The sequence below is a fragment of the Paramisgurnus dabryanus genome, chromosome 3 (genome assembly GCF_030506205.2).
Source record: "Paramisgurnus dabryanus chromosome 3, PD_genome_1.1, whole genome shotgun sequence".
In the NCBI taxonomy this organism is placed as follows: Eukaryota; Metazoa; Chordata; class Actinopteri; order Cypriniformes; family Cobitidae; genus Paramisgurnus; species Paramisgurnus dabryanus.
Window position 1 is genome coordinate 45,408,628 of NC_133339.1, and position 12,020 is coordinate 45,420,647.

Sequence of the window (12,020 nt, forward strand, 5' to 3'; positions counted from 1 at the left end):
ATCTCAATTTAACAGAAGATCTGATCTCCTTGTTTACTGAAGCACATAAAATGTGAATGGTGAGACTTTGCACAAACTGTGGAGTCCATGCCTGCAAGAATTTTTTTTACATACCAACTACAATTTTTTTTATTTATTAATATGTTTAATGTTTTTACTGATATTTTTATGCTGATTTAAACAGTGCTCGAATTATGTCAAAGATTATTAGCCCCCACCCCCTGGCCAAGACCATTTGATACAGTAGGGTCACTGTGATTTCATAAAGTAAGATGTGGTCCTGGATCAACATTTTCAACCTCAAATTACCCTAACTCAAACCCTTACCATTTTTTAACCCTTAAAGGAATAATCAATTTTCTTAAAAGGAAAAATCCAGATAATTTACTCACCACCATGTCATCCAAAATGTTGATGTCTTTCTTTGTTCAGTCGAGAAGAAATTATGTTTTTTGAGGAGGATTTTTCTCATTTTAATTGACTTTAATAGAGCCCAACATTTAATACTTAACTCAACACTTAACAGTTTTTTTCAACGGAGTTTCAAAGGACTCTAAATAATCCCAAACAAGGCATAAGGGTCTTATCTAGCGAAACGATTGTCATTTTTTACAAGAAAAATAAAAAATATACACTTTTAAACCACAACTTCTCATCTAGGTCTGGTCTTGTGATGCGCCAGCTGACCCCACGCAATACGTCATGACGTCAAGAGTTCACAGAGGATGAACGCGAAACTCCACCCCAGTGTTTACAAGTGTGGAGAAAGAGGACCGTTCCTACGTTGTTGTATGTGGAATGATACTAATTAATGTCTTTGTGTCAGTTTATTGTTTACAATGGTCCGCAAATGTGCGTTTTATATATGTAACACGTGACCTCCCTACGTCACTACGCATTTACGTTAGGTCACGCTGGACTGGATCTAGATGAGAAATTGAGGTTTAAAAGTGTATATTTTTTATTTTTCTTGTCAAAAATGACAATCGTTTTGCTAGATAAGACTCTTATGTCTCGTTTGGGATCGTTTATAGTCCTTTGAAACTGTTAAGTGTTGAGTTAAGTGATACGTGTTGGGCTCTATTAAAGTCCATTAAAATGAGAAAAATCCTGCAATGTTTTCCTCAAAAAACATAATTTCTTCTCGACTGAACAAAGAAAAACATCAACATTTTGGATGACATGGTGGTGAGTAAATTATCTGGATTTCTTTTTAAGAAAATGGAATATTCCTTTAATTAAATAAGTGTGAATTAAAAGTTTGAGAAGCCCCTGACCCAATCCTAAATCTAACAAGCTGTCAATTTCTAAGTAAGGAATAATTGACGATGGGCCGTTGAATTATAAGAACATAATGCACTCCCAAGGTAATAATTCGGCCGCTACACCGGTCCGTCGTCAAGAGTCAATTTTTCCTTTTATACCACAGTTGCCACAGACATTGCTCTGGTGGTTATTTAAAGACATTTGACAGGTCAGGTGTGCGTTTTACTGAAAAAGAATCAAAACTCGTGGATGATTTTTCAACCAATCAGAATAAAGCATTCACTCTAAAACCCAACGGTGCTAAATAGCACTAAAAGTGGTTCACTGGCTCTTAATCATAGGGTGAACCATTTTAAGTGCCATATAGTACCTATGTAGCACCTGTGTAGAACCATATTGTGCTATGTAGCACCATATGTGGTACTATAGTGGTGCTTTATCACCCCCGGAAGGTTCTTCATGTGCTTTATAGGTGCTATATAGCACTAAAAATGGTTCCCCTATGATTACAAAAAAAGTGTTATAACAGCCCAGTGGTATAATGTTAGCTAATGAATTTACAACTTAATTGAAAACACTCTCAGAAATAAAGGTATAAAAGTTGTCACTGGGACAGTACCCTTTCAAAAAGGTACATCTTTGTACCCAAAGAGTGCTTATTAGTACTTCAAAGATACATATTGGCAGTTTAAAGATACATATTTTTACTTTAATAGTACTTTTCAGGACTTTTTTTTAAAGGGTACTGCCCCAGTGACAGCTTTGTACCATTATTTTTGACAGTGAAGTGTTACCATTTATTCTTTACTGCAGGTCTGGTGATGTGACATCTTTGAGTGTTGTGTAACATACCAAACTAGTTGCTTTTCAGCATAATTCACAGTTTTTAATCAAAATATGTAATTTATATAAATTGTGTAATTGGAAACTCATTGGAAACAGACAGACCAATGAGTGACAGACTACATCCACCTTCCCTGCAGCTTGGCAATGACATCGTGGAGACTGTAAAGAACTTGGGATCCATAGTGACAGACAACGGGGACCTAAAACCAGAGATAACCCCCAGAAGAGCCCTAGCTGCGTCAGCTCTGCAGTCTCTCTGGTGGCACCAGACTATCTCACGCAAGACGAAGCTCTGCATTTACAACTCAGCAGTACTCTCCATCCTGCTTTATGGCTTGGAGACTTGGCCCTTAAACAAGACACTGGCTGCAAGATTAGATGGCTTTGATAGCAGCGCTCTCAGAACCATTGAGAACATCAGGTGGACCCAGCGGGTTTCCAATCAAAATCTTAGAGCCCGCACATGCCAGCCTAGAGCATCCTCCCTGGCAGCACAACATCGTACCCGCTGGCTCGGCCATGTCCTCCGTCTCCCTTCTGACCATCCTACGAGCTATTCTTCAGTTTGATCCAAGGGCTGCAGGCTGGAGACGACCAAGAGGTAAACCTCGCACCCGATGGCTTGACGTCCTTGTGTGCGACCTACAACAACATGGAGTTGCTGTAGAGGATGCAGAGCAGCTGGAACAAGATCGTCAGCACTGGCAACAACTGGTTCATCTGGTCGGCTCAATGCACAGGGATGGGACACCGCCTTACCCATCGCAGGAGCCAATGTAAATGAAAGGGACAGAGTATGTCTCTAGCACAGTGGTTGTCAAATGGTGGGGCGCGTCCCCGCAGAGAGGTTGGCTTGCAAAGGGCACAGAACATCAGTGATACGAACATTATGGGTCATTGCATGTGCCAACCCCTGAAAACCGAATATCCTTAACTGTATGGTAGCCTGTGTAAGGCTGTATTTTTAAAAGTGACTGAATTGAAAATAAAGTGCCAAAGGCGCGTCCAAGTGGAGGAGGACATCAAACTGAAAAAGGAAATTATTTTAAGGCAGGTATTTTAACCAGACAGGTTATTTGAAAATCTGGAATGTGAGGGTGTACAAAATTTTAATATTGAGAAAAGCACCTTTTAAAGTTTTTTAACTTGAAGCAGATCTGTCTGTTCCCTTTATTTTCTTATCAGAGTACATCAAAATGCTTCATTTATATGTTAACATAGCAAAAAGATTTATGGGAAAGAAAGGAACACCGTTATTACGTTCATAAAAATGTCACCTTTTTCATTTCCAGGTACACTTTCAGAAAAAAGGTTGTCGCTCTTCTTAAAAAGTACACTTTTGTAGGTGCATGTTGGTACCTCAAAGGTGCACAATGGTAATTTTGGCTAAGGGATACATATGAGTACTACAAAGGTACATTTCTCTGTACCAAAATGGTACATATTAGGTCCTTTTTAAAAGGTACCGTCCTAGTGACAACTTTTGTAACTTTTATTCAGAGTGTGGTGTAATGTGGCAACATTTTCTAGTATCTCTGGATGGTGCCAGGTTACTTAAGGGCTTCAGTGTGACAGTCAGGAGCTTTTGAGCGTGACCCCATCAATCACAATGATGTCATGAGCTGACACCAACAACACCACCACCATACTGTGACTATAAGAGAGGAATCACCCATATGAAAAAAATATTTTCCCTTTTATTATGCTTTTCTTACTAAAATATATTTGCAGCATACTTCCAAACTTAAAAACATTCTTAAATGTAACAAAAATTTAGTTCAGGTTGCTTTACAAATACTGATCAAAGCTTTCATGTGTTGTAATTCATTTTAATATTTATTAAATTAATAAATGTAGTGAGAAAACTAAAACAAACATTGTACGAAATTTATTTTTACGTAAAGGACCATTTTGAAATAAACTGAAAAATGTTTCAGAAAAAAAAAATATTACTTTATGATAAATGTTTATTATACATTTGAAAAAAAATTTATAGGGCTGTTTTTGACATTATAAATACTTTATTTAATCATATGTTTGAATATGTTTTTTTTTTTACATAAAAGTCCTTAAAACTGTCCTGTCAGAAAATGAAGTATAGTATAATAATGTATTAATCTGTGCCACGAGGAGTGAAGCATGTGCTCTGCGTTTTCACCTCTCTCTTATTTTAGGGAGGGGGGAACGTAATGTTCTGCTGTTTTAGTACCATAAAGTGTCCCTCACTTGCCCCGTCCGTCGTTCATAACACGAGCACCAACTCGAAGAAGAATCCCAGTCCTGCCATTAGCTGCTATGCTAAAAGTGGCACGCTGACCTCTGTAAAATGTATTCTGGGAATACATTGACTTCCACTTTGCCTTATGCGGCCAGTCCAGTGTGCTACACTGTCTAATATTTTAGACTTGTGACAAGAAGCTCCTCTTTCGTGGATGCACCCTTCGTAAGTTCAGCTAACTGCAGTTTGCATGTTGCACGTGTTGAGCTGAAAAGAAATGACACTCGAAGAAATAAGTCATGCACAAAATAAGTGTGTGACTATTATAAAACGTATTGCTCACATTGTTGTATTACCACCAGTTAAATGTTTAGACTTACGCACAATAAAACAATTAGGCAGTGACAAAAACATAATTGTTTAACATTTCATATTTTAGCTTCTTCTAAGTAGTCTCTTTTGCTCAGATTCCATCTCTTCACACTCAGTTCCAATGAAAGCAAAACTGACCATTCTAATTTTTTATGTAAAAATCAAGCAGTGATCATTATACACAATTTATTAAAACAAATATTTTTTAATTTATGTACCCTCATAAACTTTAATCAAAATCTGCAAATGTACTTCCACTCCCTTGTGGCGAGCATTCTTAAATGCATCACTTAAGCTTTATTCACTTTAGCAGCGACTAGCAGTAGCAGAGCGACACCAATCTGATTAATTTAAATTGGTGATGGGGTGTGTCCAGTGTCCAGTTGCGCGACAAAGTTGAAAAAAATGTAACTTTATGCAAATGATGAGCGACTTCTGGAGCGACTACTCATTTGTTTTCTGACGACCAGATTTAAAAACGCCTCCTAACAACCTCTTTGAAAGAGACCAGCGATAAGGTCACTTGTAATGTAAATGCAGCTTTAGACGGCTCAGGCGGGAGCATCCATTAACTCCGTCCCCTGCAACTGTCAGTCTGCTGCCAGTTCTATTTCTGAATGAAACGTCTACTTTGCTATATCCAATCAAAGCAGAGTGAAAAACACAAGCCACTCCCACTATTTTCTCGTGCACGATATTCAGACTGCGTCGGAAAGTTTAGACAGCTGACTTGTTGCCTCGCTGCCTTATGAGGCAATGACTTCGGAGGCATGAAGGCTGCTCAGAGAAACGCATTAGGACACACTTCATAGGCGGCAAAATTAAATTTAGTTTGAAATATAAACAGAGAGCGCATCTGTGATAATCCCATATTTGAAAACTTAAATACTAATTTGTGGCTAGAAACGCAATCAAAAGATGTAAAAAGTGAAAATCTAACTAAATTTGTGCTCCAGACGCTTTCTTGGTCAACATTTTATTTTTTCAAACTCGACCAGGCTCGACCAATCACATTCCCCTGTGGGACAAGATGATGAAGGTATCTCAGGAGAAAGGAAGTAAAAGAAACATTTGATTCAGATGTGCCTTGATGACTTCCAAACGCAGCCTCAGTGCTGCTCGGAAATTCGTCACAACACAAAAGTCGGTGGCGATTCCGGTTCATATGGACTTAAAGGTCATCCTCATATGGCAATTTTTCAAGAATGTGCCTGTGAAGTTTCAGGTCCAAATACCCTATAGATAAATTTATTGTACAATGTTGAAAAGGTTTATTTTTGGATGTGCAGGAAAAGTGCTTTTTTGTGTGTGTCTCCTTAAATGCAAATAAGTCACTGCTTCCCCATTTACTGTTATCTATACCGAAAAAATACAGTTTTTAATAATATAGCTAGTAATAATAGTGGTAATAAATTAGGCAAAGAAGATTTTGAACAGAAATTATGACCTAACTGTGGTCTTTGGACGGTTGTAGGTGGGGTCAGGGTTAGGTTAGGGTTAGGGTTAGGTCTGCACTGGTCCCATGAGAATTTTAAGGTTAGGGTTGTGATTTAATTTCCATTCACCCAAAATCTTTATTTATTTTTATGTAATGTTTATGTTCAAATTACATATAAAAGTATATTTCTCATATAAGGTGACTTTAACAAACTTTCTGAGGTGAATCCTTGAGGAGTTCCCATCTATACTGAATTTAGAAAAATTAAAAAGCTCACTGGCTACTTTATTAGGTACATCGTTTAGTTGCTGTTAACACAAATTGTTAATCAGCCAATCACATGGATGGAACTCATTGGATTTATGTAGGCATGCAGATGTGGACGACTTGTTTTTCAACAAATTCAAACCGAGCACCAGATTGGGGAAGAAGAAAGGGGATTTTAGTGACTTTGAAAGTCTAACCCTAACCCTAACCAAATACACATGAAACACTCGTGATTGTTGTCATGTGGTGAATTCGACCAATCGTGAAACAGCTGTGTCGTCATTACAACCCTTGCAGCTCCTCTTCAAGAACTGCGCTGGCTAACACAGGCGGCTGATCTCTAATCGCTCTCGCGTATCATATGACACAGTCACGTGCCTGCAGCGCCAGCTTAAGTTGGACAAAGTTACTAACCGGAATGCACTACTTCAAGTCATCCGCGAATCGGTCTGTGCAGCGCCGCATGAAGTCCAACACACCTATGCTCTTTATAGGTCGGCTGGTGACAGCTGACCAATCAGCATGTGGCAGCAATCAGTCCACAGTAACCAATAAGGGAACTTCCCGGACAGAACACAGACAAATAAAAGCACCATGTCACAAAGCTCAAATAATGGGTGGGTTTTGGGGTTGGTTGGGTGGGTGGTTGTATAGATGGATGGACAGATGGATGGCAAAACGGACGTACAGGTAGGTAGGTAGATGGATGGATGGATGGATGGATAGATAGATAGATTGATAGGTAGATAGATTGAAGGTAAGATTGATAGATAGATGAATGGATGGACGGTAGGCTGGTAGGTAGGCAGGTTTGGTAGGTAGGTAGGTAGGTGGGTGGGTGGGTTGTTGTAGGGGGTGGTTTTGGGGTTGTGTGGGTGGTTATATTGAGATGCTGAGAGGTTGATCCATGCTTTCGTCTCTTCCAGGCTGGATTATTGTAATGCCCTCCTCGTAGGGATCCCTGGCAGAAGCCTGCAAAAGCTACAGCATATACAAAACTGCGCTGCCCGGGTCCTGATGAGGAGGCGCAAATACGATCATATCACACCTGTTCTGAAAGTATTACACTGGCTGCCTATTCGATACAGAATCCAGTACAAAATCTGTCTCCTCACCCATCAGTGCATACATGGAACTGCTCCTGCCTACACTGCAAAATCCCGGGAGTTAAATTGACACTGCTCAGTGTTTATATAGGTCCATCTCTAGAGTGTTAAAAAAGTAACTCCGGAGAGAGTTAAAATCTGCAATCTGTGACTTTCTCCTCTCTATCACCATCTCTGTTTGAAAACTGAAATTGCATTTTACATCTTACTTGTAGAGTTATTTTCTTATCTTAGGATTAAATGTTGGCTGTTTCATTTAAAGTCACCATTATTGTGATCAGTGGTTGTTTTAATTGGACTCTTGAGTCTTAGTCTTAGCTTTTCAGCTTTGGCTATTATAATTACATGTGTTTAACGCATGTTTGTTGTGGTTGAAGAGGAGACACTAGTGCATTTCTATGGTTGTTAGGATTTACTTTCAAATAACACTTTATTTAAAAATGATTTCTTACTAGAAGTAATTATTTATGTTAATAATATTATACTGTAGTATGATATCCAGCTCCCTCATAATAGTTTTTCATTCTGAATCATTTTTGAACACTGACACTTACAGATTAACTGCCGTATAATGTAGACACTTAAACATCAAGAGTCAGAGGATGAATCACAATGATGATGACAATAAAATGAAAAGCTTCATGCTGCAATGCATGCTGGGTATCAACAAATTACAAATCTCATCCAGGACTCCCAGAATGCACTGGGGCATGAATAAATAATGAACTTTTTACCATATTCTTTGTCACCATTGTTGAGATTCATACTCTGATTCTTGATGTCTGTGCATCTACATTGTGCAGGGGTTAATGCTTTATGTGCACCCTATCAAAATCCTTCAGAATAACAAACTGCTATGAGAGTTCTGGACCTTAAACTGTAGTATTTCATTTTTAACAGAAAAAGATGCTTTTGATGAGTGAGGTAGTGATGTCCAGTTCGTGAACGAATCGTTCTTTTGAACTGGTTCTTTTCAGTGAACGACTTAAATCAGTACACCTAATCGGACTGAATCGTTTAAAAAGTTTGTGTCCCGAGACAGCAATGATCCACAAGTTACTCACTTTCAGATAGTCATTCTGATTCTAATTAAAAGAGAGTAATCCGTATCTTAACTCGTACAAGCTCTCCCCAACAGTATCACTGACTGAACCTAGACCTGCTGAACTTTGTTGATACTGAGCATGCGCAACAAACATACTGGTATTCCAGAGTCACTGATAAAATGAGTACCTGAATCTAGAACGGTTTCTATCGGACGCGTCCGACTTGATGAGCCGTTAATTCTGCGCATGTGTTACTGAACAGCACGATACAGCGACTCTCGAGTCAGGAACAGGTTGCTGCATTTATGGAGTCACCAGTTCACTGATTTGAGAACAGTTTCTATCGGACGCGTCCAAAGAACTAATCAAAGAACTAATCAAAGAACTGTGGATACTGAGCTAGCGTGAGCCAAACAGTACGGACATAAGTTAGTTTCTGTGCTAATACTATAGCCTACATGAACTAAGATGATTGACAGACATAAAGTAAGTTTATTTAATATTACCATAAAACTTACGGGAAATATGAATGGAACAGCTAATTATATTAAACACCGTTTTGACTAAAATGTAGTTGTTAGGTGTGTTCAGATTATATTTTAAGTTGTTATGAGCTTGATCATGATTTCTGTTAAACGTTTTTGAATGTGCTTTTGGAATTTTTGATTTTTTTTATGTATTTTACCCTCCTGGATGATGGAATTAGATGCGAATGACGTCATTACGTAAAGTACGTTAAAGAACTGGTGAATCGGTTTTTTGAACCAGTTCTTTGAAATGAACTGTCCGAAAGAACTGATTCACAAAAAAGAGTCGGACTTACCATCACTAGAGTGAGGAAGAACTGTATTATTAAATCGGTTCATTTAAATGTTTATATTTGACAGTGTACATTAACTATCAATATTCATTTACACAATTGTTTTTTCTTTGCTATAACAATGTGTTTTAAACACAGTTAGAAAAAACTAACAAGCTAAAAGTCAAGAGTCCAACTAAAACAACCACTGATCACAATAATGGTGACTTTAAATGAAACAGCCAACATCTAATCCTAAAATAAGAAAATAACTCTACAAGTAAGATCTAAAATGCAATTTTAGGTTTCAAACAGAGATGGTGATAGAGAGGAGAAAGTCACAGATTGCAGATTTTAACTCTCTCCGGTGTTACTTTTTTTAACACTCTAGAGATGGACCTATATAAACACTGAGTAGTGTTAATTTAACTCCCGGGATTTTGCAGTGTACCTCAGTGAACTCCTCATACCACACTCCATAAAATGTATTATTATTATTATTATTATAAATGGATAGATGGTAAGAAGACGGGCTTACAGGTATGTTTTACATTTAGTAAAATCCCTGGTGATGTGTTTGAATGACTGTGTGCACCTGCAGTTTCATAAGTGGAGTTTGCCACAGGTGCTTTACAAGTTGAGTCACTTCCCCGCATATCTGCAAACCTTTCCCGTAGTCATGAAAATAAAGTTTGAAGATTAAATATAACTCAACAAACTCAATGTCTGTCAGCAACTATATCAGACTAGTCTCATGCTAACACTTAAAATGTTACAGTCTTGTGGCTATTTAAAACCTGCATTTTAATAGCCGTTGTCTGGACTCTTTAATAGCCGTTGTCTGGACTCTTATGTGTCCGAATGTTTTAGAGAAAGACAGACTGTTGCATGAATGTCACCGAATTACATGACATCATACAGTTACCATCAGTATGCCCTGTCATCAAGGCACACTACATCTCTATTTCTTTCCATTTCTCTTCTTCCACTTTCCTCGAAACGCTCCCGGTGGGATATGACCTGATGATGGGACAGGAAAGTGCCGGGAATAGGACGTGCAGATGATATCTATGTTATGCAGTGAGCTCATGTGTGTGGTTTGCTCCTCTGTAACCTTCACCTGGCCTGAAAATATATGAAATAGATATAGCTTTAGAAAGAGATGCAAGACAGCAATATCTTACATGCATTAACATGCATTCTGCTTTTACATATTGTTCATTTGTACCACAAATACTGTGATCCACTGACAAAATCTATTTGCATAGCATGTATTCCAAATATATTCCGTGAATATGAGGAGTGGCATTTAGGGTGCGGTTAAATGGCAACGATGTAGGGGAGAGCGGGGACAGCAGGGTTTTGGCTCAATCATTTAAAAAATATTTGAGTTTGATTCATTATATTTTTATATAAGCAACACACACATCTCTGCTACAACACAATTGAAGCAGAGAAAATATAAAATTTAAGTGATTTTGTGCATAAAACAGTCCAATGGAGTAAGCAAAAAAATCTTGAACATTTTTCTTTACCACTAAATTCAAGAAAAATTTAAGAAAAATTTGCTTACCCCATTGGCAGATTTTTTTTGCTTGTTTTATACACAAAATCACTTACATTTGATATTTTTGGTCTAAAAAACTAGACTTATTTTCTTAGGTCATTTTGCTCATCAAGAAAAAGCATCTTAATTTAAGAATTTTTTGATACTTTTACTGAAAACATGACAAAAATACTAAGATTTTTCTTGAAAATCATTTTTGCAGTGTAGCGGTGCTACACTTCAAATGTTTGTAGGTTTCAGTCGAGTCTGAATCAATGTTCAATTCCAGCTTTCTGCAACAGTAAAATTACCAATACATGCATTTTCATATTAAACTATTTGTTATATGATCAATGGTGAATTTTCATTACCTCTATATACTTTATTTCAAATGACAAAACTTTGACAATGTAACCAGCATCCCAGCTAGAAATAAAAAGTTCTAAGAACGTTCCCTGAAAGTTCCCAATGTTCCCAAAAACATTCTGCCAACGTTAAAAGTGTCCAGTTTTTTTAAGTTCTAGGAACGTTTCTGTTGTCTGAACGTTAAAGTAATGTTACATTTTACCATTTTTAAACGTTATGACAATGTCATGTTTTAATGTTCACACAATGTTTAAAACAACAACTGTTTATTATATTGACTTGTTTGCTTGTTATGTAGATGATAGAGAAACATTGCATTTTATTATTTTATAAAACATTATTTCTGAATGTTCAGTAAATATATTGCTGTAGAAAACACAATTCACTTATTAGGTTTAGATGTTGATGTTTTGTTTAGTTTTAAGTCACCATTATTGTGATTAGTGTTTGTTTTAGTTGGACTCTTGACTTTTTGCTTACTAATTTTTTCCATGGATGTGTTAACTTTGTGTTAATGCACCACATTTGTTATGAACATGCAAAGTTAATAGTGTAATTATGTGGTAGTTGGTACATAATGGTAAAGATCATCATCTAATTAATTTACTAATCAAAAGTTTATTTTCTGTCAATAATGTAAATGAGATCCAGTGCTTTCACAGCAGTTTGTCATTAAGGAGTTTTAGAAACTTTGAACAAAAAATATCCGTTGTATAATTGGGATGCACAAACATCAAGAATCAGAGTATG